The sequence below is a fragment of the Scyliorhinus canicula genome, chromosome 14, assembly GCF_902713615.1.
Source record: "Scyliorhinus canicula chromosome 14, sScyCan1.1, whole genome shotgun sequence".
Lineage (NCBI taxonomy): Eukaryota > Metazoa > Chordata > Chondrichthyes > Carcharhiniformes > Scyliorhinidae > Scyliorhinus > Scyliorhinus canicula.
In genome coordinates this window covers 138363916-138389627 of record NC_052159.1, presented here as the reverse complement: position 1 = coordinate 138389627, position 25712 = coordinate 138363916, and positions in this window count along the sequence as shown.

Below are 25712 nucleotides of genomic sequence, written 5' to 3'. Positions count from 1 at the left end.
TATAGTTCTGTTGGGTATTTAAACTTTTCATTTTTCCATCCGAATAAAACTCACTGATTGCAGTTTTTAACAGTTATCTCCAGCAAATGTTAGCAGCAAGTGTTTGTGTTTATTCAACTTTTTCCAACTGCTGTTCAAACTGCCAAGCTCAGGAGGTCTGGTGGATGTGCTTAACAGCACATCAAAAGAGGAAGACCGTCACCATTATTGCCAGCGACGAATCATCATGATACAAAGTTGGCACGTTAATAGGAGGGAGGGGCCGAGGCCTCAGGAAGCACTTCCCCCATCGCAGGATTCACAGGCAAGAGGCTCAGCTTCCTGGCAACTTGGAAGAGTAGCGCCTCCGCAGGCTGAGTTTGTCAATACAGGTGGCAGCAGACAGCTGCAACATCTCAGAAGACCTGTTCCCTGGGCGGCGGCGGGGGGGGGGGGGGGGGGGGGGGGGGGGGGGGCATGCATTGCAGCCGGCTGCAAAAGTGATCACCATTGTTAGCTCTTGCATTTTCTGTTTCACTAAGGAAGCCGCCAAAGACAGACCCAGGGGCTGGATTCTCCGCACCCCGACGCCGAAATCGAATCCGGCGCCGGGGCAGAGAGTCCATTTCCATGCATGGAATCGGGATCAGCGCCCGTTCCTCGATTCCCCGGCCTCCAAAAAACGGCGTACCCGGGAAGTACGCCACGCCGCATATCCTCCACCTGTGGCTACTGCTTGAGGCCTGGCCCGCTATTCTCTGCCCCGACCCGCCAAAGTCCCGATGGCCTATTTCTAACATGGTCCCAGCCGTTCGGGAAACATGCGAGGCAGCTGCGGACTCGGTCCGCAGCCGCCATGGTCAGGGGCGGGCCGATCGAAGGGCAGGGGGCCTCAGGACGGACTGTGCCTTTATTGTGCGAAAGGTGTGGGTTGGGCGCGCGTCCGATCGGGGGTACTATTTCCGCGGTCCAGCTCCGCAGTTTGAGTCCGCTGAAGGCCGCCGCTGTGCGCATGCGCGGCCTCCGACCCGGAAATGCGGGGGTGCGTATATTCAGCTGGAGCTGTGAGCATCACAACGGCTCCCTGCTAGCCCCCTGCAGGGTTGTGAATGTGTAGAGTGATGATATGCAGAAGCAATCATGTAAGTATTAGTAGATACAACCTCCAACCAGCAGGTGGCAGTAGAGAACAACCAGGTGACACTGTTACCTCATGAAGACTGGGTATAATCGTCGTAGTGGATTGGCTCATTTGTAATAGCTCTTAAATCATTTATAATTGTAATATAGTAGGTAGTAAATTTGCTTGTTGTTATCTGACCCACATTATTGTTCAACGATAAACATTTAACTAGTCACGAATTAGACATTCACTAGTGCACTAATTCCATCCGGTCAAGCACTAGAATGTAACGCTCGCTACCTTTCCCTTCCACACAGCTCCCACCCACATGTGGAATCTGGATCTTACATATGTTCCTGAACCTTTCCCCAATTAGTAACAGCTTCTCTTATTCACAACAAGGACATACAATCAATTGTCAATTGCCACAACATCTGGAGCATTAACAACCAGATCTGCCTCGGCAACTGAAGCACAGCTTTGACTTTCCAATGGCTTTCTCTGTCATGTAACCGCCCTTGTTGCAGCATTCTATGCCTCACTGAGGTGGTTCCTCCCTGCCGGTGCCAGGTTTGAAGAACTCCTGCAGTGTGAAAATAGCACGACTGCTCTCAGGGAATCTGCTGCAGAATTCTTCTTGGGGATGGATATCCTCGGGAGATTATTATTTTAAAAAATCTTTTGGTTTCTCTGGTGGTGAATAGTTTATGTGTACAATCAATAACATCTTTGTACCTAGGGGAATCGAGTCAGAGAGGTAAACTCTGGTGATTCTCATCACAGGAAAACTTCATGTAACTCCCAGCCCTGCAAATAATCAGTAATCTCGTTTGATAAGGTTCCCCACGGTCGGCTATTACAGAAAATACGGAGGCTGGGGATTGAGGGTGATTTAGAGATGTGGATCAGAAATTGGCTAGTTGAAAGAAGACAGAGAGTGGTAGTTGATGGGAAATGTTCACAATGGAGTTCAGTTACGAGTGGCGTACCACAAGGATCTGTTCTGGGGCCGTTGCTGTTTGTCATTTTTATAAATGACCTAGAGGAGGGCACAGAAGGATGGGTGAGTAAATTTGCAGACGACACTAAAGTCGGTGGAGTTGTAGACAGTGCGGAAGGATGTTGCAGGTTACAGAGGGACATAGATAAGCTGCAGAGCTGGGCTGAGAGGTGGCAAATGGAGTTTAATGTGGAGAAGTGTGAGGTGATTCACTTTGGAAAGAATAACAGAAATGCGGAATATTTGGCTAATGGTAAAATTCTTGGTAGTGTGGATGAGCAGAGGGATCTCGGTGTCCATGTACATAGATCCCTGAAAGTTGCCACCCAGGTTGATAGGGTTGTGAAGAAGGCCTATGGTGTGTTGGCCTTTATTGGTAGGGGGATTGAGTTCCGGAGCCATGAGGTCATGTTGCAGTTGTACAAAACACTAGTACGGCCGCATTTGGAGTATTGCGTACAGTTCTGGTCGCCTCATTATAGGAAGGACGTGGAAGCTTTGGAACGGGTGCAGAGGAGATTTACCAGGATGTTGCCTGGTATGGAGGGAAAATCTTATGAGGAAAGGCTGATGGACTTGAGGTTGTTTTCGTTAGAGAGAAGAAGGTTAAGAGGTGACTTAATAGAGGCATACAAAATGATCAGAGGGTTAGATAGGGTGGACAGCGAGAGCCTTCTCCCACGGATGGAGGTGGCTAGCACGAGGGGACATAGCCTTAAATTGAGGGGTAATAGATATCGGACAGAGGTCAGAGGTGGGTTTTTTACGCAAAGAGTGGTGAGGCCGTGGAATGCCCTACCTGCAACAGTAGTGAACTCGCCAACATATTGGGCATTTAAAAGTTTATTGGATAAGCATATGGATGATAAGGGCATAGTGTAGGTTAGATGGCCTTTAGATTTTTTCCATGTCGGTGCAACATCGAGGGCCGAAGGACCTGTACTGCGCTGTATCGTTCTATGTTCTATGTTCTATGATTTATGCATCTTTATCCATTCAACTGCCAGTCCGAGAACCCTTTGCCCGTCCGAATAAGTTGGGTTCTATCCTCAGCACAGCTTGCAAATATATTACTTGTTGCCTGAAACCTACTGAAATGAATGATCTATACCTTATTTGCTGGCATTGCTCCAAATGTCATATGGTGGCAAATTATATCAATTTACTCTGTAAACTGGAGGTCTTCCAAAACACTGTTGTGCACGGTTTAACTCACAACGGAGGGGTATGAGGGGCACGGGACATGGGCAGTGGAATGAGTGAGGGCTAGAGGGCCTAACAGTGTTTAAAACAACTGGAAAAAAGTCCGATAGAACCCACGTGGGCCTTCTTCCCAGCTCACCTCCACACTTGCTTATCGCTCTGGCAGCCCCGCCTATGTACTTTTAAGGTCGCGGGGCCCAACTTGACCCCGCACTGCAAAACTGGAGTGAAAATTTTATGTGCTATGGCCTTTCTATTGAAGTGGGCCTGCCAAGTTGGGAAACCCTCTGACTTGAACGCACCTCTCTGTCATGTGAGTGTACATCTCACTGGATGCACTGCAAAACTTGGAAGTCAAACACAATTGTTAACAATTGTATTGAGAGGGCAAATTCTGACCAAGTGAGTTGACTTCCAGGTGTTACTCATGCAATTCCACCATCCCTCCCTCCCAATGAATCTGCAGTCACTTCCAATCTCGAGGGGCAAGGGAGGATGTTCAAGAGGAGCCACAGAGCTCGAAAAATCAAAACCAGAAACCACCAAAAGAGAAAACATTTAAAATATGTTTTCTCCCCTTAATCTCTGAGTAGGCTTATCACCCGCTTCACCAATACTGCTCAGTCATATCCCTCCGCCCAGTTCCATCTCCCTCTGTGATATGAGTAACTGATGGGAGATAAATGGCATTCTTGTGACAATCCATCTTCCGCCATCAATTATATTTCAGGTCCAACTGTTGAGTGTGTAATTTCATGCCTAGAAAGCGACTTAATGTCATGGTGATATGCGTATAGGCATATCTATATATACATTTGTATCTAATGGCGCCACTGTATAGAGACACTGACCAATACATGTAGGGACAGCTATGACCTCCCACCAGCAGGTGGAACCAGACCGGGACAGATATATATATATCAGAGGATGGACAGGAGCCAGACACTTGGTGACAGAACAGGCAAGAGGACAGACATCAGTAACAGAGACGGAATCGCTTGCAATAGAAATTTATGGTTACCATTAAGAATAAATACTTGGAGCAAATACATCTTTGTGTTCTATGTGTACCTTCATCATCATGGAAGTAATAGAAATGTAATCAGGATCTGATTATTAAATCCCTGCCCCTTCCCAGACTGTTAGTCCTTCAGCTGACAGGCGGGTCAAGTATATAAAGCTCAGCCACGAATGGAAAGACTTTGGATATGATTCAGGCACCCCTTTGCGCCCGGCACGGATCCAGACACAACGGATGAATCGCGAGCCTCAAATTGGGCTCTGCCCTGGATTGATCGCGACTCATCCAATTCGCTCTGCCCGGCGCGACCTCGATGAGATCCATATATGAATATTTACGTTAGCCTAATGGCTCATTCAAATTCCCGGACTCTAGATTCACCCGGTGCTCCAGACTCAACATGCCTATGGAAGACTTCGCCAGCTGATCGGGTGGCACTGGTCCACACAAACATGGACCAGGTGTAATGACACCTGGGGGTCTCCAGGCCATTGAAGACCCCAGGGTCATCAGGATAGGGCAGAGTGGTAGAAGTATAGCTCCTGTTGTAGCTGAGGAAATATGGATCCCAGTTTGGACACAGTAATATGATGAATAAGAAGATAATCTGCTGCAGAACTGCTCATTGAGGCACAAATATCAACACACAAACATACAAAAATGCAGCAGAATAGGCTATTCAGCATTTATTCAGATCATGGCTGATATGTTTCGAATTTCATAATCCCAACTAGCCCGAACAACCTTTGATTCCCTTGCTGAACTAGAATCGATCTACCTCCATCTTAAAAATGACCCTGCTTCCACCATCTTCTGAGGCAGAGCGTTCCAAAGTCGCACAACACTCTGAGAGAAAAAAATCCCCCTCATCTCTGACCTAAAAGGGTGACCCCTAAATTTAAAACAGTGCCCCCTGTCGTGATCTCTGTAGGTGCATGCACACAAGGGGTTAATGGGTAAATAGCAGCACCACATGATCACTAGAGGGCTGAACCAACAGGGGTATAAAAAAGCAGCCACACGGGGTCTCGGTCTCTCTCTCTCATGGGTGCACTGTGAATAGGGTAACATCAGAATCACATAGATAGTTAGTGGAGTTACGTTTAGTTATGATTGTCAAATCTTTTTAACCAATTCCTAGTTTCCATGTTAAGGTAAAGAACTCATGCATTAACAGTTATAGTTACTCAATAAATCTTTGTTGTTACTGGACGAGTTCAAGTCTTTTTCAACAAGATTCAGAGGACCTCACCATCAATCAAGGATTGAGTAACACGTTTTATCGACCACGCAGGTAACACAACACCCCCTAGTTCTGGGAACACAAGAGAGAACATCTTTTCCATGACCACCTTGTCAAGACCATTCAGGACTATTCAACAGCATTTAGTGCTCCCACGGGATCGTCGACATTATTGGTTTCCTTGCCGTCTGATTCACCTATATCGTGCCTCAGCTGCTCGTCGCTAACAAGAGGGAGCTGCTTTTAAAAGATCCTTCACCACTCAATCCCAGTCAACATACATGCAAGCGCCGCTCAGACCTACTCCTTGCTTTGGGGATGCCCACCTCACAAGGCTTCTCGACGCTGTGGAAGAGAGACAGCGCACCCCGCTCCCACAGGAGGTCGAAGGCAGTGGCAGCGGCTGTCAGTGCGGGCAGCATGAATAGGAGGACGACCGTCCAATGTAGGAAGAAGCCAAATGACCTCCAATTAGCTGCAAGGGTAACTTACCACCTCTCTCCTGATATCAATTGTGCCTGTCACCCCTCAGATTTCCAAACCCTCCCTCCCCTCACTGGCTGAAACCTCACGCCCTTCCCACATCTAATCTTGTTTTTCAGACCGCCCTGGCACCCACGAGTACAATCCCTTCATGCCTACACCCAGTGCCCACACATCCCAGCTGCTACAGGCCCATTGATCTATCATGCGTGTGGCTCACAATGCCCTCTCTTTGTCCCCGCAGGAGAAGATTGCCCATTATGAATGAGAAAAACTCAAGATAGTGTAGTCATCTAAGATGGCCACCTGCAAAGGACCATGGGAGTTATGGCCAACCTGGACTCAGACAGATACACAGCCGATGTGTATCTAAAACACAGGTAAACAGACCTGACCAAACCCCCAACTCGTTTACATTTTAATGGCCCATTTTCCCAGGACAATAGAACTCAATCAAGCAACCGGTACAGCCACAGACGGATAGGCGCCACTCCCTTGCTCAGAAAGCACAACTGCCAAGGTCAATGACCACTAATGACCCACCCAGTAACCAAGGCAGCCGACCCTTTATTGGCCGAAATCGAAGAGAGTGATCAGAGCCCTGTCGAACTATTGGGTCCAAGGTTAAGGACCGCCCAACAGAGCGCGAAATCCCAGAGGGATAATAGAGAGCACAGCCATGTGTTCTGTCTCTTTTGGATCCGGCCTGTGCCAGCCAACTGTAGCAGGAACAGCCAGTTAAGTTCAAGACCAACGATTGCTACCTGACGGATGAGCCCAGCAGAGACAGAGCCACTTCTTCGAACCAGCCAGGTGAAATCCAGATAAAATGCATTTGCATAGTGCTGGTCGCCCTGAAGTTAAGATAGGTTATTGTAGCTGATAGGTGTGGTTAACTCTTTGTAGATATTGTGTTTGCATGTTGAGATAACTCTTGGGTATGTAAATAAACCATCTTTTGAACTGGCTAACTGGTTGTGTGGTCATTTGATCGATATGCACCCAGTTAGGACTAGCCAAGACTCATCATGGATAAACGAGGATAGACACGAGGGACAGCACCCAGGGCACAGGCACCACGAGGTTGTTACAATTGTGGCCACGTAGGACATTACGCCAGCGATTGCCGACAAAACCCCCCGAACCAGCACCGATACCAACAACCAAACCCCCTACCTAGGAACAATGATAGGCCCATGCATAATGTTAGCGCCCGTTCAGACGACTTAGTGTTTAACTCCCTAGATTGATGGTGTTCGGACTCCCCCAACTTGGGTCTGTTACACACACTTGGACAAATCAGGCAGACCAGTAGTTACAGGCACAGTCCAGGGACATAAAGTCGATTTTATTTGGGGCATAGGAGGGTACTGTAAATTCTATGATTCTATGATTTTATGATACAACACCACTTTTAACTCCTCCACCATGTTTCAACAGGACAAATGGCCCATCACAGACACCATCACCCTGGGTGGATTCACAGGCCACATGCAACAAGGATATATCACAGCTCCCGCACCCATCCAGATAGGGAAGGTTAGCACCAAACACCCCGTTGTTTTAGTTGACTTACCCCAAACCGCAGAGCACATTTAGGCATTGGCTTCATGAGCTCCCATAACCTTTCGTTGACCCAGTAAACAAATGTGTCTGGCCAATGGCTGAAACAGCTCGGCCTCCCTCCACACTCACAGTAGGGGATTCTGAAAACAGGATTTGCTCAGTCTGGGACTATTGGTTTAATCCCTAAACAATTAGTACAGACCAGACAATTAAGTCCTCATAAAACACAAAGCTTCATTCGCAAAACACAAACACGATTGTGGGAAGATCCCAGGTACAATGAAGATTTCAGGTCCCGATCCAAAGCCGCAAAAGCAATACGGTTTCCCACAGCAAGCCGAGGGTGAGATTTCGAAGGTTATTAACAGTTTGTTAGACCAAGGGGTTATTCGACCCGTAGCTTCCACAAATAATGCCCCAATTTGGCCCATAAAAAGCCCGATGGTTCATGGCGACTAACGATCGACGACCGAGAACTTAATAAGGTAACCCCTTTAGTAGCCCCCACTGTTGCCATGAGCCCCACAACCATGCTCAAACAGGGAGTACAGGCAAAGTATTTCACAGTGCTGGACATCAGCAATGGCTTTTGGTCCATCCCGTTAGACAGGGCCTGCCAGTATAAATTGGCATTTACGTTTCAAGGGCAGCAGTACACGTGGACATGACTCCCACAAGGATTCCATAACTCCCCCTCCATTTTCCACTAACAATTGGCCAACGGACTTTCTAAATTTTCCCACCCCGAATGCCTAATACAATATGTGGACGATCTGCTCTTGCAAACGGACACAAAAGAGGAACATGTAGAACTCTTATCTGAATTGCTAGGCCTACTGCAATCAATCAGATGTAAGGTAAACCCCAAAAAGGCCCAGATTTTAAAGGTAAAGGTTCTTTATTTAAGCACCATCATCACCCCCGGGAAGAGAGAAATTGAGCAAAAGCGGATCGAGTTCATCGTTAAATTGACCCTACTTCAAAATGTCACTGCACTCCGGTCATTCCTAGGTTTCGGAGGATATTGCAGAAATTATACAGATGGTTTTGCCACCAAAGCAGCCCCACCCTCAGAGCTCCTTAAAAAGAACGCCCCATGGGAATGGCTTCCGCAGCACATAGACACCATTGACGATTTAAAATGCACCCTAGGCCCAGCCCCCGCTTTACATGTTCCAGACCCAGACTTGCCCTCAGCCATAGAAGTAGCAACCACTGACTGAGCCCTATCAGCAGTGCTCCTGCAAGAACGACACGATCACTTAGGACCCTTAGCCTATGCCTCAAGAGTATTAGACCCTGTAGAGCAAGTATTCTCAGCCTGCGAACGGCACTTGCTCACAGTCCTTTGGGCAATACAGTACTTTGCATACATCACAGGCCTCAACCCACTCATGATCTTGACCGAGCACACCCCCACGCAACTATGAAATGAAAATGAAAATCGCTTATTGTCACAAGTAGGCTTCAAATGAAGTTACTATGAAAAGCCCCTAGTCGCCACATTCCGGTGCCTGCTCAGGGAGGCTGGTACGGGAATTGAACCGTGTTGCTGGCCTGCCTTGGTCTGCTTTCAAAGCCAGCGATTTAGCCGTGTGCTAAACCAGCCCCAACTATTACCCATTATGCTCCTCGTGCTCAATGTGGGAGCTCAGGGACGTGGCTGATGTCCCTGACTCCTTCACGTCCGGGAAGTGTGTCCAGCTGCAGCTCCTGTTAGATCGCATGATGGCTCTGGAGCTGCGGATGGACTCACTTTGGAGCATCCGTTATGCTGAGGAGGTCGTGGATAGCACGTTTAGTGAATTGGTCACACCACAGATTAGGATTGCTGAGGGAGAAAGGTAATGGGTGACCAAAAGGCAGAGAAAAATCAGGAAGGCAGTGCAGGTGTTGCCTGCGGTCATCTCCCTCCAAAACAGGTATACCGTTTTGGATACTATTGGGGGAGATGGCTCACCAGGGGAAGGCAGCAGTAGCCAGCTTCATGGTACCGTGGCTGGCTCTGCTGTCCAGAAGGGCGTGAAAAAAGAGTGGAAGGGCTATAGTCAGAGAGGATTCAATTGTAAGCGAGTAGATAGGCGGTTCTGTGGTCAAAAACGAGACTCCCGAATGGTATGTTGCCTCCCAGGTGCACAGGTCAGGGATGTCTCAGATCGGCTGCAGAACATTCTAAAAGGGGAGGGTGAAAGGCCAGTTGTCGTGGTGCATATAAGCACCAATGATATAGGTAAAACATGGGATGAAGTCCTACAAGCAGGATTTAGGGAGCTAGGAGCCAAGTTAAAAAGTCGGACCTCAGAGGTAGTAATCTCAGGATTGCTACCAGTGCCACGTGGTAGTCAGAGTAGAAATGAAAGACTAGGCAGGATGAATGCGTGGCTTGAGAGATGGTGCAGGAGGGAGGGGTTCAGATTTTTGGGACATTGGGACCGGTTCTGGGGGAGGTGGGACTACTACAAACGTTCTACACCTGGGCCGGACTGGAACCAATTACCTTTGGGGTGCTTTTGCTAATGCTGTTGGGGAGGGTTTAAACTAATGTGGCAGGGGGATGGGAACTAAATGAGGAGGTTAGTGGACAGTAAGGAAGTAGTAACTAAAGCCTGTAAGGAACTAGATCATGAAATCAGCGTGACTAAGGGGAAGAGTATGCAGGGAGCAGACGATGAACACAATTTTAATGCAAGAAGTGTAGTAGGTAAGGCAGATGAACTTTGGGCTTGGATTCGTACCTGGGAGTATGAGGTTATTGCTATTACTGAGACTTGGTTGAGGGAAGGGCATGATTGGCAATTAAATATCCCCGGATATCGATGCTTCAGGCGGGATAGAGAGGGAGGTAAAAGGAGTGGAGGAGTTGCATTACTGGTCAGAGGATATCACAGCTGTGCTGAAGGAGGGCACTATGGAGGACTCAAGCAGTGAGGTGATATGGGCAGAGCTCAGAAATAGGAAGGGTGCGGTAACAATGTTGGGGCTGTACTACAGACCTCCCAACAGCGAGCGTAAGAGGTACAAATATGTAAACAGATTATGGAAAGATGTAGGAGCAACAGGGTGGTGGTGATAGATTTTAATGTTCCCAACATTGACTAGGATACACTTAGTGTCAGAGGTCTAGATGGAGCAGAATTTGTAAGGAGCATCCAGGAGGGTTTTCTAGAGCAGTATGTAAATGGTCCAACTCGGGAAGGGACCATACTTGACCTGGTGTTGGGGAATGAGCCCGGCCAGGTGGTTGAAGTTCAGTCAGGGATTACTTTTGGAATAGTGATCACAATTCCGTAAGTTTTAGAATACTCATGGACAAAGACGAGAGTGATCCTAAAGGAAGAGTGCTAAATTGGGGGAAGGCGAACTATACCAAAATTCGGCAGGAGCTGGGAAATGTGGATTGGGAGCAGCTGTTTGAAGGTAAATCCACATTTGACATGTGGGAGGCTTTTAAAGAGAGGTTGATTAGAGTGCAGGACAGACATGTCCCTGTGAAAATGAGGGATAGAAATGCCAGGATTACGGAACCATGGATGACAGGTGAAATTGTGAGACTAGCTAAGAGAAAAAAGGAAGCATACATAAAGTCTCGGCGACTGAAGACAGACGAAGCTCTGGAAGAATATCGGGAAAGTAGGACCAATCTGAAACGAGGAATCAAGAGGGCTAAAAGGGGTCATGAAGTATCTTCAGCAAACAAGGTTAAGGAAAATCCCAAAGCCTTTTATTCATATATAAGGAGCAAGAGGGTAACTAGAGAAATGGTTGGTCCACTCAAGGGCAAAGGAGGAAAGTTATGCGTGGAGTCAGAGAAAATGGGCGAGATTCTTAACGAGTACTTTGCATCGGTATTCACGGAGGAGTGGGACATGACGGATGTTGAGGTTAGGGATAGATGTTTGATTACTCTAGAGCAAGTCGTCATAAGGAGGGAGGATGTGTTGGGTATTCTAAAATGCCTTAAGGTGGACAAGTCCCCAGGTCCGATGGGATCTATCCCAGATTACTGAGGGAAGTGAGAGAGGAAATAGCTGGGGCCTTAAAAGATATCTTTGCAGCATCCTTAAACACGGGTGAGGTACCGGAGGACTGGAGAATTGCTAATGTTGTCCTCTTGTTTAAGAAGGGTAGCAGGGATAATCCAGGTAATTATAGACCGGTGAGCCTGACGTCAGTGGGAGGGAAGCTGCTGGAAAATATACTGAGGGATAGGATCTATTGCCAATTGGAAGAAAATGGGCTTATCAGTGATAGGCAACATGGTTTTGTGCAGGGAAGGCCATGTCTTACCAACTTAATAGAATTCTTTGAGGAAGTGACGAAGTTGATTGATGAGGGAAGGGCTGTAGATGTCATATACATGGACTTCAGTATGGCATAAGGTTCCCCATGGTAGGCTGATGGAGAAAGTTAAGTCTCATGGGGTCCAGGGTGTACTAGCTAGGTGGATAAAGAACTGGCTGAGCAACAGGAGACAGAAAGTAGTAGTGGAAGGGGGTTTCTCAAAATGGAGAACTGTGACCAGTGGTGTTCCACAGGGATCCGTGCTGGGACCACTATTGTTTGGGATATACATAAATGATCTGGAGGAAGGTATAGGTGGTCTGATTAGCAAGTTTGCAGATGACACTAAGATTGGTGGAGTAGCAGATAGTGAAGGGGAGTGTCGGAGAATACAGCAGAATATAGATAGATTGGAAAGTTGGGCAGAGAAATGGCAGATGGAGTTCAATCCGAGCAAATGCGAGGTGATGCATTTTTGAAGATCCAATTCAAGAGTGAACTAAACGGTAAATGAAAAAGCCCTGGGGAAAATTGATATACAGAGAGATCTGGGTTTCCAGGTCCATTGTTCCCTGAAGGTGGCTGCGCAGGTCAATAGAGTGGTCAAGAAGGCATACGGCATGCTTTCCTTCATCGGAAGGGGTATTGAGTACAAGAGTTGGTCATGTTACAGTTGTATAAGACTTTGGTTCGGCCACATTTGAAATACTGCGTACAGTTCTGTTCGCCACATTACCAAAAGGATGTGGATGCTTTGGAGAAGATGCAGAGGAGGTTCACCAGGATGGTGATTCACTAGCTATGAAGAGAGGTTGAGTAGATTAGGATTATTTTCATTAGAAAGACGGAGGTTGAGGGGGGGGAAACCTCATTGCAGTCTACAAAATCATGAGAGGTATAGACAGGGTGGATAGCAAGAAGCTTTTTCCCAGAGTGGGGGACTCAATTACTAGGGGTCACGAGTTCAAGGTGAGAGGGGAAAAGTTTAAGGGAGATATGCATGGAAAGTTCTTTACGCAGAGGGTGGTGGGTGCCTGGAATGCAGTGCCGGCAGAGGTGTTAGAGGCGGGCATGATAGCGTCATTTAAGATGTATCTAGACAGATACATGAATGGGCAGCGAGCAGAGGGATACAGATTCTTAGAAAATAGGCGACAGTTTTAGATCGAGGATCTGGATCAGCACAGGCTTGGAGGGCCGAAGGTCCTGTTCCTGTGCTGCAATTTTTCTTTGTTCTTTGTTCTTCCCCCTTCCCACTTGCAGAAACGGTTTCAAGTATGTGCTGATTGTAATTGACACCTTTACTAAATGAGTAGAAGCATTTCCCTCACGGACAAACACAGCAAAGTCCACCGCTAAGATTTTGACCCAACAGATATTCACATGCTGGAGTCTCCCCCGCAGCATTGAGTCAGACCAAGGTTCCCATTTCACCGGCAGAGTCATGCAAAATGTTTTAACAATTTTTGGGATCAGGCAGAAATTCCATATAGAATATCACCCCCAATCCAGCGGCATTGTCAAGCGAATGAATCGAACTCTAAAAGCGACCATTAGGAAGATGGTGCAATAGGACAATACCACGTGGGGCACAGTTCTCCCATTTGCTCTCATGTTTATTCGGAACACTGTTTCCAGTTCCACAGGTTTTACCCCCCACACTCTCATGACCGGACGGCCCATGAAGGGTATTGAATATTTATTATGACTCAATCTGGCAAACCCTACAGAAAAAGCAGTCCAACAGGTTACAGATAACATTAAAGCGGCATAACTCGCTGCAGCTGTCCGATTAGGCGCTAGAAGGAAACAGAGTAAAGCCATCTTTGATAAAACCGTTCACCCCGTAGAGTACACAGTCGGTCAGCAAGTAATGGTTTCACTTTACAACCCCAGTTCTTTCCTGTCCCGCAAATTTGCAGGACCCAACTCCAATTCCGACAAAACGGGCCCCTCCGTGTACACGATAACGTACCCCAATGGTAAAACTGGTTGGTTCCACATCAACCAACTCAAAGTCTACGGATCATAATGTAGCCACTCCCACCACATCTCTCTGGCAAGAGGAGACAATTGAGCCTCGCCCATCGACACCCTAATCCGACCCCCTACGCCAACCCTCCCCCAGCCATGCCGGCATTTGTCCCTTGTCTACGCCCACAGACCCAAACTTGTCTCCGCTCACAGGTACAGACTTTCACCTTTCACTTCACTCCGACGACAGCGAGAGCCTCCTGGATTTGATTACTATCCCTGAACAATGGCGCAATCTCTTTGCCACCAGTCACCCCAGCCCCCGGAAGCACGACTTAGATATCTTTGTCCCCCTATATGCCCTCCCCCAGCCACCGCCACATCCACCGCCCGACCACAGTAACTTGCCCTCCACACCCACTGCCCCTTCGCCTCACAACAAGCAAACCCCTCTTTGGCACCGCGATAACTCTTGCAGACTAGTAAGGCATGACGATTCGGACCATCCGACAGCCCACACGGCCAAGGCACAGAAACGGCAGACATGAGTCTGGCAACCGGGGGTGGTAATGATTCAGATACTGAGTCTCGTTTCGGTAACGCTTTTACAACACTGTTTGGCACAGAACCCTGAGGTGCCCAGATGATGAGAAAGAGACACCGCCTAAGTATTAAGGTGTCCAAAGTTTTGATGGAGCCTGCCTGTCTTTTTCCTTCTTCTTCTCCCACATGGTTTTAATTCATGTCACCCGACAAAAAATTACTCTTCTGATTCGAGGGTAAGATGCCCAAAGTCAGTTGGTTGGGACTGTTCTCCCAGCCTTTATGATAGGTTTCCACACGACTACAAACTCTTCCCATTCACCCAGGTCACCCAGGTAGGGAATCACGGCACTGATCCCCGGCCTACCTGAGGGCCCCAAATTCATCCGGTTAGTTAAGCTTGGGTAGTGGAGTAACGGCACTAACCCCTGCCCTACCCGGGGATTCCACCCATTCTTCTCCCTCAGCGACCCACACGCACCTCATGTTCCCTTCACATCATATGGTCTGGAATGGTTCTCTACACTCTGCATTGCCTTTGGCAGTCCTTAGTTTCACCTTCCCTACTCTCTCTTTGGCTGAGGCATATAGAATGTATTTTGCCACATTCCGTACACTCACCCCTTCTTTCCTTTACCTCCCGCGATCCACTGGTCATTCACCACATGCTATTTACACATAAGACCCAATTGGTTGCTGCTCACTGCTGCTATACATGCTGCTACACGCGAACTACCTCTGAACCCTGGGACGAAATTCTATAAAACTTGACGCCCTGAAATTCGTTTGGTTAAGATAAGCCTCAACCACCACTGCTTGCAAGTAAAGAAAAGACTGGTCGAAGAAATAGTCTGACCATTCCCTGCATCGACCACAAGCTGCGAGAGTCTCTGTATTTAAAAAAATTCCATCTTTAGTCTCTCCAAAATAGTATGTCAAAAAGAAAATGAGAGAGTCACACATGGTGACAATCATCACGGGTAATTGGAGTAAGGAGAGAAAGACTAATAAAACGAGATATTAACCAAAGATAATAACAGATACTATGCTTGCATCCCAAGGATTACAGGGAAAACAGACAACACAGGATGAAGCAAGGACTGCTGACATGCGTTTGGATCATCGCTGGACTTCTCCAACTGCGCATGCAACAAACTTTTGTCACAAACCCCACACCAGCGCCAAACACTACCAGACAACAGGCCACCACCAGCCCAGACACTACACCACACAGAACGACAGATATCGAAACCCCTACCTGGTGCGAAAACATTGCCAAATGGAATCCCCTTTCATACATAGTAGAGGCCATTCTTGTAATTGCAATAATCTGCAGTGTCATTCAGACACTCCGACTCCATAGATGCCGAGCAAAAGCCTCCCGCTCCCCGATATAGACAGTCCGATCCCCCTTCTTTAGAATTCAACAATGTTGAACTCATGCAACAATCACTGCTAAAAATAGACCATGTACCGTTTTCACTTTATTAGGATTAAGTAGAAATGTGATGCTGCTGTTTTAAATTTTGTACGGTATATAAGTTCTTTGATGTTCACCAGCAGAATGAGAGTAGCTTAGATAGCGTTAGCTAGAGATCAACTGTGCAGATAAATTAAATGTTATAGTGACCTAAATTATAGTAACCATTAGAGATTAATTAATTTATGAATGTATTAATGGAAAATTAGGTAAATGTCTCAAACCATAAGATAGAGTACAGTAGAACCTTGCCTTGACCAAGGGTGACCGGTCCACCAAGGATGAACAGGGATCAGTAGTATGATCCACCACGCTTCGCGTTCAGGATCAAAAGGACAAAATGTAGCCATCTAAGATGGCCACCTGCAAAGGACCATGGGAATTATGGCCAACCCAGGACTCAGACAGGTACACAGCCTATGTGTATCTAAAACACAGGTAACCAGAGCTGACTGAAATCCCCGCTCACTTACATTTTAATGGCCCATTTTCCCAGGACAATAGAATTCCAATCAAGCAATCGGTACAGCCACAGACTGACCTGCGCCACTCCCTTGCTCAGAAAGCACCACTGCCAGGGTCAATGACCGCTAAGGATCCGCCCAGCTACCAAGGCACCCAACCCTTTATTGGCCGAAATCGAAGAGCATGATCAGAGCCCTGTCAAACTATTGGGTCCAAGGTTAAGGACCGCCCCAAAAGGCGCAAAATCCCAGAGAAATAAAAGAGAGTGCAGCCATGTGTTCTGTCTCTTTTGGATCTGGCCTGTGCCACCCAATTGCAGCAGGAACAGCCAGTTAAGTTCAAGACCAACAATCACTACCTGACAGATGAGCCCAGCAGAGACAGAGCCACTTTCTTCGAACCAGCGAAGTGAAATCCAGATAAAGGCCTTTATCCATTTGCACAGTGCCGGTCGCCCTGAAGTTAAGTATAGGTTATCGTAGCTGATAGGTGTAGTTTAATTCGTAGTAGATGTTGTGTTTGCATGTTAAGATGACTCTTGTGTATGTAAATAAACCATCTTTTGAACTGACTAATTGGTTGTGTGGTAATTTGATCGATATAAGGGAAAGGCTTGTGGTTCACCGAGATAAATAAACAGAGCAACAATAGGAAACAGAGCCCCGGAGATTCAAATCTTCACCTCTAAGAGGAACGGTCCCTGGAAATTGTGGGGTTTTCCAAGGAGAGAGCAATCGCCAACAGTGAGGTAGGCCTGCACCAGAGCGGTGATGATCCATTGCCCCATCATGCAGATTTGCTGTCGCAAGTCAGTAGTTCACATCAGACAACATGATCCTTCTCTCTCATTGACAACATGTCCATCGTCTCGCAAGAGCACCATCTGATGATGCTGGTCCATCCAAAGTCATAGCTCCCTCACCACCCAAAAGAACACCTTGGAGGAGAGCCTCGAGGAGACCACCATCAAGGCATCACAGCTATCACCACCACCTTCCATCAGTACAGAGACACACACCTTGTGGGTCACATTAGTGGAGAAGCTTTTGGGGCACAATCAGGTGAGCATCACACAGTTGCTGATGCGCATCAGGTGGAGGCAGAAATATCTCAAGGGAGACAAGAGTCGGAGATATACTGGATCCCAGAACTCAGCTTTGTCCCATTCAGATGCCAACCCTCTAGACAAGGTTCTCCCAAAGCTAATGTAGATGATAGGATACAGCTGTGACGTTCAGGAGGGGATATCGGCAACACCCCAGCGAATGCATAGACGATTGGAGCAATACCAGAGGCTGCAGTTGCAGAAGAGGCGTGACACTGAGGCCAACACTGCTAGGGCTGTGACCCTGGAGAACAATGTCCGCATCTTGAGTGCAGGAGTCCAAGGCATAACTCAGTCTGTGACAACCATGGCTGAGGGCCCTGACATCATGTCCCAGTCACTGAGGGACATGGCCCAGATTCAGGTAGACATTGCTGAGACACGGCAGAGCATGTTCCAGTCACTGAGGACCATCACCAAGGGTATCGACACCTTGGTGCAGACAATGGGGAGCCTCCATGACTGGCAGCTCTAGATAACTTGAAGGCCCCTGGAGCTCACTTCAGCTGCCCCTCCATCCAATAGAGACCCCAGGGCCCAATTGGCACCGTCAGGGAGGAGGAAACCAAAGGACAACCTGGGCCTGCCACCAATGGGACACCGGCGATTTCCCGTTCTTCAAAGTCCCCCCCTCCTGGCACCGTGAATCTCAATGGCAGCAGGCAGAACAGGATGGCATGGCAATGCCAATGACACTGGTAAGTTGGATCGGGCCCCCTTGTTCTGGGCCCTCCAGATGACGTCCGCCGAGGACATCAAAGGCCCCAGGGTGCTGAATGCAACAGGCTGCCTCCACCTCTGATGTGGATCCTGGGAGCTCACTGGACGTACCACTAGACCACAAAAGATCAAGACGAGTGAGAAGCACTGAGTGGGCACCAGAAGGGTCACTGTCTGTAGAGAGGTTGAATCTGTCACAGTAAAATGTTCACTATTAAAACATGTAACAACTGTTACATGTGAATGCTTTGTTAGGTTAATCTGCACAGCAGGCCTGTCTACACCCCCTGTTGCCCCCCCATCCCCACCCAATGGTCCAGGGTCAAAATCCCCCAATGCAGACCCCATTCATAGGATGGGAATGAGCGCGCTGTTAGCAGTGAGACAGAGTCGACTTGTGCATAAACTGAGGCACCCCAGAACTTTCCTCGCAACAAGTTATCGTTACTCTCGTGCCTTGTATAGTTACCCACTGACAGTGCCGTCACAGACCCATCACCCTGGGGTGATGTTACACAAACCCATTGCAGGGGAGAACACGGTGGTCGGGGAGGGTGTGGTGTGGTGCGGGGGGGAGTAATGGGGGATACGGGGGTGGGAAATTGGAGGGGAGGAGGGAGGCAGAGGGATATAAATGGGGGGAGTGGGAGAATGGCTGAAGGGTTTGAGCTGACGTACAAAGCCTCATCCTCGGGGAATCTGTAGATGATGAGGGCCTCCCTGGTTCCCCTCGCAGTCGGACGCTTGCCACCACCATTCCACCATCCTCTGGCTCCTTCTCGGTCTCTTCCTCCAGCCGCTTCTGGACCACCTCCTCCTCCTCGGACAAGGCCACATGTTGCTCATCCTCCTCCTGCTTCCCCCGCCCCCCCCATTCCAGCACTGGGACAGCAGCTCCGGTGCCCTTGAGCTGCATGCCAGAAAATGTAAATGGCTACTCACCTCCTCACTTCCCCTCAATAGCCATTGCGCCAGCTCCACATTTTGGGAAAGGAGTACTAAATGACGCCCGCGTGACTTCTGCTGGCGAGTCAGGTAATTACCAAGTGGTTGCTGCATTCGGTTTCAGTCTTGTTATTGAGATTGAAGTGAATGAAAATGAAGAGTAATGATATTCTCACCATTTTTGGGCATGATCCAAAACTTGGGAGCGGGTCGGGTGAATCGCAAAATGGTTCCTGCCTGGTGAGAATCTTGGACTTTTCTCCTGTTCACTCAGTGCTGGGTGCATTGCGGTGGCTAAATAGCGCCTGTGGTCTCACCAATGTGCTGTGTTACTAATAATTACCCAAGATAGAGGGGGGACTTGCCTGTTTTTCTGTGCTACAGCCTTCCGGTCTGAACATCAAATTCAACAACTTCAGATTATTAGCTCCACCCCACCTCAAGCACTTATTTTCATTCCATTTCATTTTTATTGTCTTTTACCTTTTATTTCTTTCTTGTCTTTCTTTACATATATTTCACCCCCCCCCCACTCTTTCTCCCTATCTTATCCCCTTTTTCATTACCTTTTCTCCCCTTTGCTTCCCCTTCCCCCCTTTTTCTAATTTTGCCTCTTCCCACCCATGTCCCCCCTCCCCCCGCATCTACATCTGTCACAACTTACCCTCTGACGTTAGCTTCTCTGCTATTGGCCTTCACACTTTTTATTCTCTCTGGGGGCTGCCATTAGCACTTTTTTCCCTTGGTTTCTGTGGCTATGACTCATCTTTCATTCCCTCACCCTACAGTATAAATATTTCCCACTTTCTATGCCTTTCAGCTTTGGCAAAGGTTTACCTGGACTCGAAACGTTAGCTCTTTCCTCTCCTTGCAGATACTGCCGGACCTGCTGAGATTTTCCAGCATTTTCTCATTTGGTTTCAGATTCCAGCATCCATAATAATTTGCTTTTATAATAGAACCCAGGTCCCTGGTGCTGTGAAGCAACAGTGCTAACCACTGAGCTACCGTGCAGCAGTATAATGAACAAATCCAGCAAGGCATATATCCTATTAACACATCTTCAGCAGGCGTTGCAAGCGATTAAGGAGGAGTGAATTAGCCCCACTTTATTTCAGCCTCCTTGGTTGTTCTTTTATTTTTTTGAAATCTTTTTATTGGCATTTCTCAAATTTATAAACAATTTAGTCCCTACTGAAGCGCAATTCAGCCCCCCACCCCGGAATTGTTTTGGAACCCACTCTCCTGAGTACGGACGTGACCTGTCCCGCCTCCCCAACATGGATCCCGAAATAAAGAGACCCCCCACAAAGGCCCCTAAATCAAGCGACCTCCCATGGAGACTACCCTAAGATGACCTCCTCACAGACCCCCGGAAGAGAGACCCATCTCAGGAGGCCCCCAGCATAGCGACATCTGTCAGGAAGTCCCCCCCCCCCCCCCACCCGCAGAGGAGATACCCCTGTTAGGCGGCTCCCCTCAGAACAGAAATCCCTGTGGGAAGCTGGAGGCAGAGGCACTAAGAGGCATTTTTCTTATCTGCGCTAATTTACTTTATTGTACAGAGAGGTTTATTTTGTCCTTTGTTTCATTGACACTATATACATCTCATGGTCCTCTGGATCGGTCTATAGTTCCTCACCCTCCCCATTGCCACCCCCCCTCTCCCCCCCCCCCCCCCTCCTCTCTCTCTCTCCCCCCCCCCCCCCCCCCCTTTGGCTTCTGTGGTGTTTTTCTTTTACGGACAGTTACTGGACAGAGCCCAAACACCACTGGACGAGACCAAACAAAAATGGGAGGACTAACTGGGGACGGAGGTAGGGTGGGGACTCTGGAGTGAAGCATCTCCTCCTGCACAACGCTAAGCCTAATGCAGCTCAAAGTGGTGCACGGAACGCACCTGACCAGAACCTGAAGGAGCAGGTTCTTCCCAGAGGTGGAGGATAAATGTGAATGGTGCCAGAGGGTCCCAGCCAACGACACCCACATCCTCCCTGTGTGTGCGTGGGTTTCCTCTGGGTGCTCTCACAGTCCAAAGATGTGCAGGTTAGGTGGATTGGCCATGATAAATTGCCCTTAGTGTTGGGTGGGTTATGTAGATAGGGTGAAGGTGTTGACCTTGGGTAGGGTGCTCTTTCCAGGAGCCGATGCAGACTCGATGGGCCGAATGGCCTCCTTCTGCACTGTAAATTCTATGATAATCTATGTAATATTGTTTTGGGCTTGTCCCAAACTTGCTGGGTTCTGGACAGCCTTCTCCGAGGCAATGTCTAAGGTTGTGGGAACGTGGGTGAGACCATGCCAAATAGTGGCAATCCTCGGTTGTTCTTAACAAAGATTTTTTTAAAATATGTTCCCCATGAACACCTTTTCCAATCCAAATTAATATGTTAATAAGGAGCCAGTCAAACCAGGTTTTCTTGAATGAAAGTAAGTGTGTTAGTTCCGAAACCAGAGGAAAAATAATAAAAGATGTTACAACATACATAGACAGATCTCAGGAGGGATAAAGTTAGAGCTCATATAAAAGAGAATATCCGATGAAACACTATTGCATGTCTGTGAGGTGTAGTGTGTTAAACATTGTGGTTTCATTTAAAATCATGGAGTTGAACTGAAGTTCAGGAACTGCAAACTGCTGGAGACACTCTTAGCTTCAGAGAGAGAGGGAGACAGAAAGATTCCTGATTTCTTTCTTCATCAGTTCTTTTCCAAATGACATTGATAATTTCTCTCTGTTTATGGTTTTACAACACCAGTTCTTAAACCTTCTGTTTGTTTATTCCCAGAAAGAGTCCTTGTTCAAAATGGACCTTGTTGTGCTCAGGTGTGACATTCCATGTAACATCTCAGAGCAGATTTGCAGTGCATTCCGTCTCGGAAAATTCCAGAGAAGTGGTCAATTTACAATAGCAGACATCAGGTGACTGCTGACATCCATCATTAGTCAGTGGCTTTTCTTTTTATATTAAAAAAAAGAAATAGGCCCTCTTTAAGCAGTTCAATATGAACTTTGGTTAGCTGGTGAAGTTATGAGTAGATCTCACTCAGTCATGATTTCTTGTTGTCTTGACACAGGTCACCCAGCTTCTTGTTTTTACCGAAGCCCTTTGGTCTGATCATCTGCCAATGCCTAATTTTGTTAGTTAGTCTTAAGCAATAGCAGCTGTATTTCCAGAACTACATGTGCAGCAAAACAACATCATAAAATCAATCACTAATTAAAAGCACGAAGCAAATTAATCAAAACAAGCTTAAGCATTGTACAGAATTTAGGTACAATATCGACCATTCTTCCGGGTTAGCCACTTAACCTGGATTATGTGTGCTCAATTCAAAATTGGCCAGCTGTAGCGTGGGGCCAGGGAAGTGAAGGAAATACATTGTCTGACACTGGACACAAGGGACACCTTCACCATTAAGTTCATTGGGCACATTTGAAATTTAAAATGCAGGAATGCCTGAATTTCCAGAATGCAATCAATTGCAGAGCTTCCAGTGAAAGCAGCATCATTTTAAAGCCGAGCGGTTTTCTTTGTTCCTGACATGCCTACCTACACCACAAGAAGGCACCACCCCAAACTTCCAACCCACTAAGTGAGGTGGGCTCCCCCATCAGCATTGGAAATGACATGGTTGTGTGCCTGCTGAATATGCAATGGCGTCAGGCTGCATTTATGGGACAAGTGAAAGTCACTTCAAACTTTACTCAATCGATCCTGATAAGATAAACAATTTAACAGGAGTTACTCTGCAAGTACACGGAAGCAACAAGATAACTTAATGTTATTTCCTGATGGCACACAAAATAGCGACTCATTTGTGAATGGAAATGGTAGGGTAGCATAACCATGACCAGAGACTCTTTTCTGAGTGACAAAAAGGTGATACATCTGATTTCCACTGGAATAGTATTTCAAGTATAATTGTATGCTTCTCTCAACTCATCACTTCTACTGTAAAACAGCCCAAGGAGAAGTGTGTATGTAAAGGTCTTCACATCTTCACATCTCAGGCAAGATTCTCTTTATTGCACGTTAATTGCAACAGCAAGCGATTCCCAATCCTTAGCCATGCAAATTTATGCATGGCGAGGATTCCCGACGGGATCCCGCTATCGGATTGAGCGGGTGGCCTGATAGCAAGGCCTCGTGGCTGGCCACCAACCCACATCGCAATTTAGTCCTTACTGAAGCGCAATTCAGCCCCCCCACCCCGGAATTGTTTTGGAACCCACTCTCCTGAGTACGGATGTGACCTGTCCCGCCTCCCCAACATGGATCCCGAAATAAAGAGACCCCCCACAGAGACCCCTAAATCAAGCGACCTCCCATGGAGACTACCCTAAGATGACCTCCTCACAGACCCCCGGAAGAGAGACCCATCTCAGGAAGCCCCCAGCATAGAGACATCTGTCAGGAAGTCCCCCCCCACCCGCAGAGGAGATACCCCTGTTAGGCGGCTCCCCTCAGAACAGAAATCCCTGTGGGAAGCTGGAGGCAGAGGCACTAAGTAAAATTATTGCTTCAACACACATCTGGGTAATATACCTGCTGGTTCAGTATTAATGACCCATTTACATCCTTCCGCTGGCAAAGGGGCATCGGAAACGGATCGGTACCCAGTTTCTCCCCAATACTGGATTCTCCGCCTCATTGGTAACTCCACTCCTGGCATCGCGAGCTGAAGAATTTTGCCTATATTTCTTTTCAGGATATGCTTTCATTCAATGCGATTACAGTGTTTTAACTTTTTTTTTCCTTGTATATCATTTCTTGTTTGCACATCTTTCAGAGCCAAAAGACAGAATAGTTATTTGTTAAGTCTGGCCAATCATAACCTGGCTGTAAGAGCTATTCAAATCTATGTTCACTCCGTCATTCACATGGAGGGATACCTGACATTTTTCAAGCATTGACTTCTTCGTATTTAGTATCTTGCTGCCCCGGTTTATTGGACTGGTTTTCAGCAGCTGCTTTTGAAAAATTGAAACAAAAGAAGAGATCGATGCGTTTTAAAAAATGCACAGTGCCGGATTTTTACGCTCATTGACTGGCAGTTATGAATTGAGGGGATGTGCAAATTTAATCATAGTATTTACAGTGCAGAAGGAGGCCATTCGGCCCATCGAGTCTGCACCGGCTCTTGGAATGAGCACCCTACCCAAGGTCAACACCTCCACCCTATCCCCATAACCCAGTAACCCCACCCAACACTAAGGGCAATTTTGATCACTAAGGGCAATTTATCATGGCCAATCCACCTAACCTGCACATCTTTGGACTGTGGGAGGAAACCGGAGCACCCGGAGGAAACCCACGCACACACGGGGAGAATGTGCAGACTCCGCACAGAAAGTGACCCAAGCAGGAATCGAACCTGGGACCCTGGAGCTGTGAAGCGATTGTACTATCCACAATGCTACCGTGCTGCCCTTAATGTGCCTACCAATCCACTTTTCCCCCCCCAGCCCCCACCCCATCTGCAATTTTACCAGCTGCAAGAGTGGCATTGGACAGCACACCTGCAAGTGGGTCAACTGAGGCCCCTAAGTGGGCAATTAATTGTCGCTTAAGGGCCTCATTCTGCTGTCGCTCAGATTTAACCCTCCAGATTTCCCTTCTCCCATGGCCTCTCAACCCCAACCCATGCCAACCGCACCTCCCTTCACCCCAACTTTCACAGGGCCAATTAGGTTGACACCCAAAGAGACGACCAAACACTTACAACACGATCCTGCACAGTTTGTCTTCTCATCACCTGAGTGCAGTACCGGCAATGGCCTCCGGTCTTGTTGCCGCTGCCAGTGCAGGACGGCTGCTGGCCTCTGATTAGTTGGCAATTCTGAGGCGGGACGTCCTGTCTAAGGATTGGCAATCCTGTCTCCAGTCTTTTAATGGCCAATTAACTGTTAAATGGCAGCAGGGCAGGGGTTCTTCTCTGGGCAGACATCACCCGTTCTCGTCAGGAGACAGGGACTATGGTGCCCCAGAAAATCCATCCCACAGTTTCACTGCATCTTAAGCCGATGGAATGCAACGCTTAAATATTACTTAGCATCTTAAAGCCCGGCTGAACATTTGTTAATTACATGGTTTGTCAAAAACATTTGCATCGCTGGTGTAACTGGAGTCTTTGTAAACGTTACAGTATATTTTGCAGAATGGCACTCACACCAGGGAGTCTCAGTTGCCAGGAGTATTGGAGTGGGGGTTGAATGCTGAGGTCAATACGTGGAAGTTGTATTTTCCATTCATAATGACCATCTGTCAAATCCATGCTCAGGGTGGGTGGCAATCTACATTGAGAGTTTATTTGTCTCAAACCTGAGCATAAAATTGTCAAGCCTCTCTACAAAGCACTGAAAGATCATTCAGGAATGTTTCCTGCTGCTGGCACGCAAAGATACAATTGAGAGAAGTGAAACCAGGAGAAAACAAAACACCAGCAACATCAAATGTAGTTTTAACATTATTCTGATCTCCTGTCCGGTGAGACAAGATCTTATTAACACTGGTTTAATATCATTATTTCAATGTGATTTGCTCGATAATACCAATACAATGGTATTGTTTTGCATT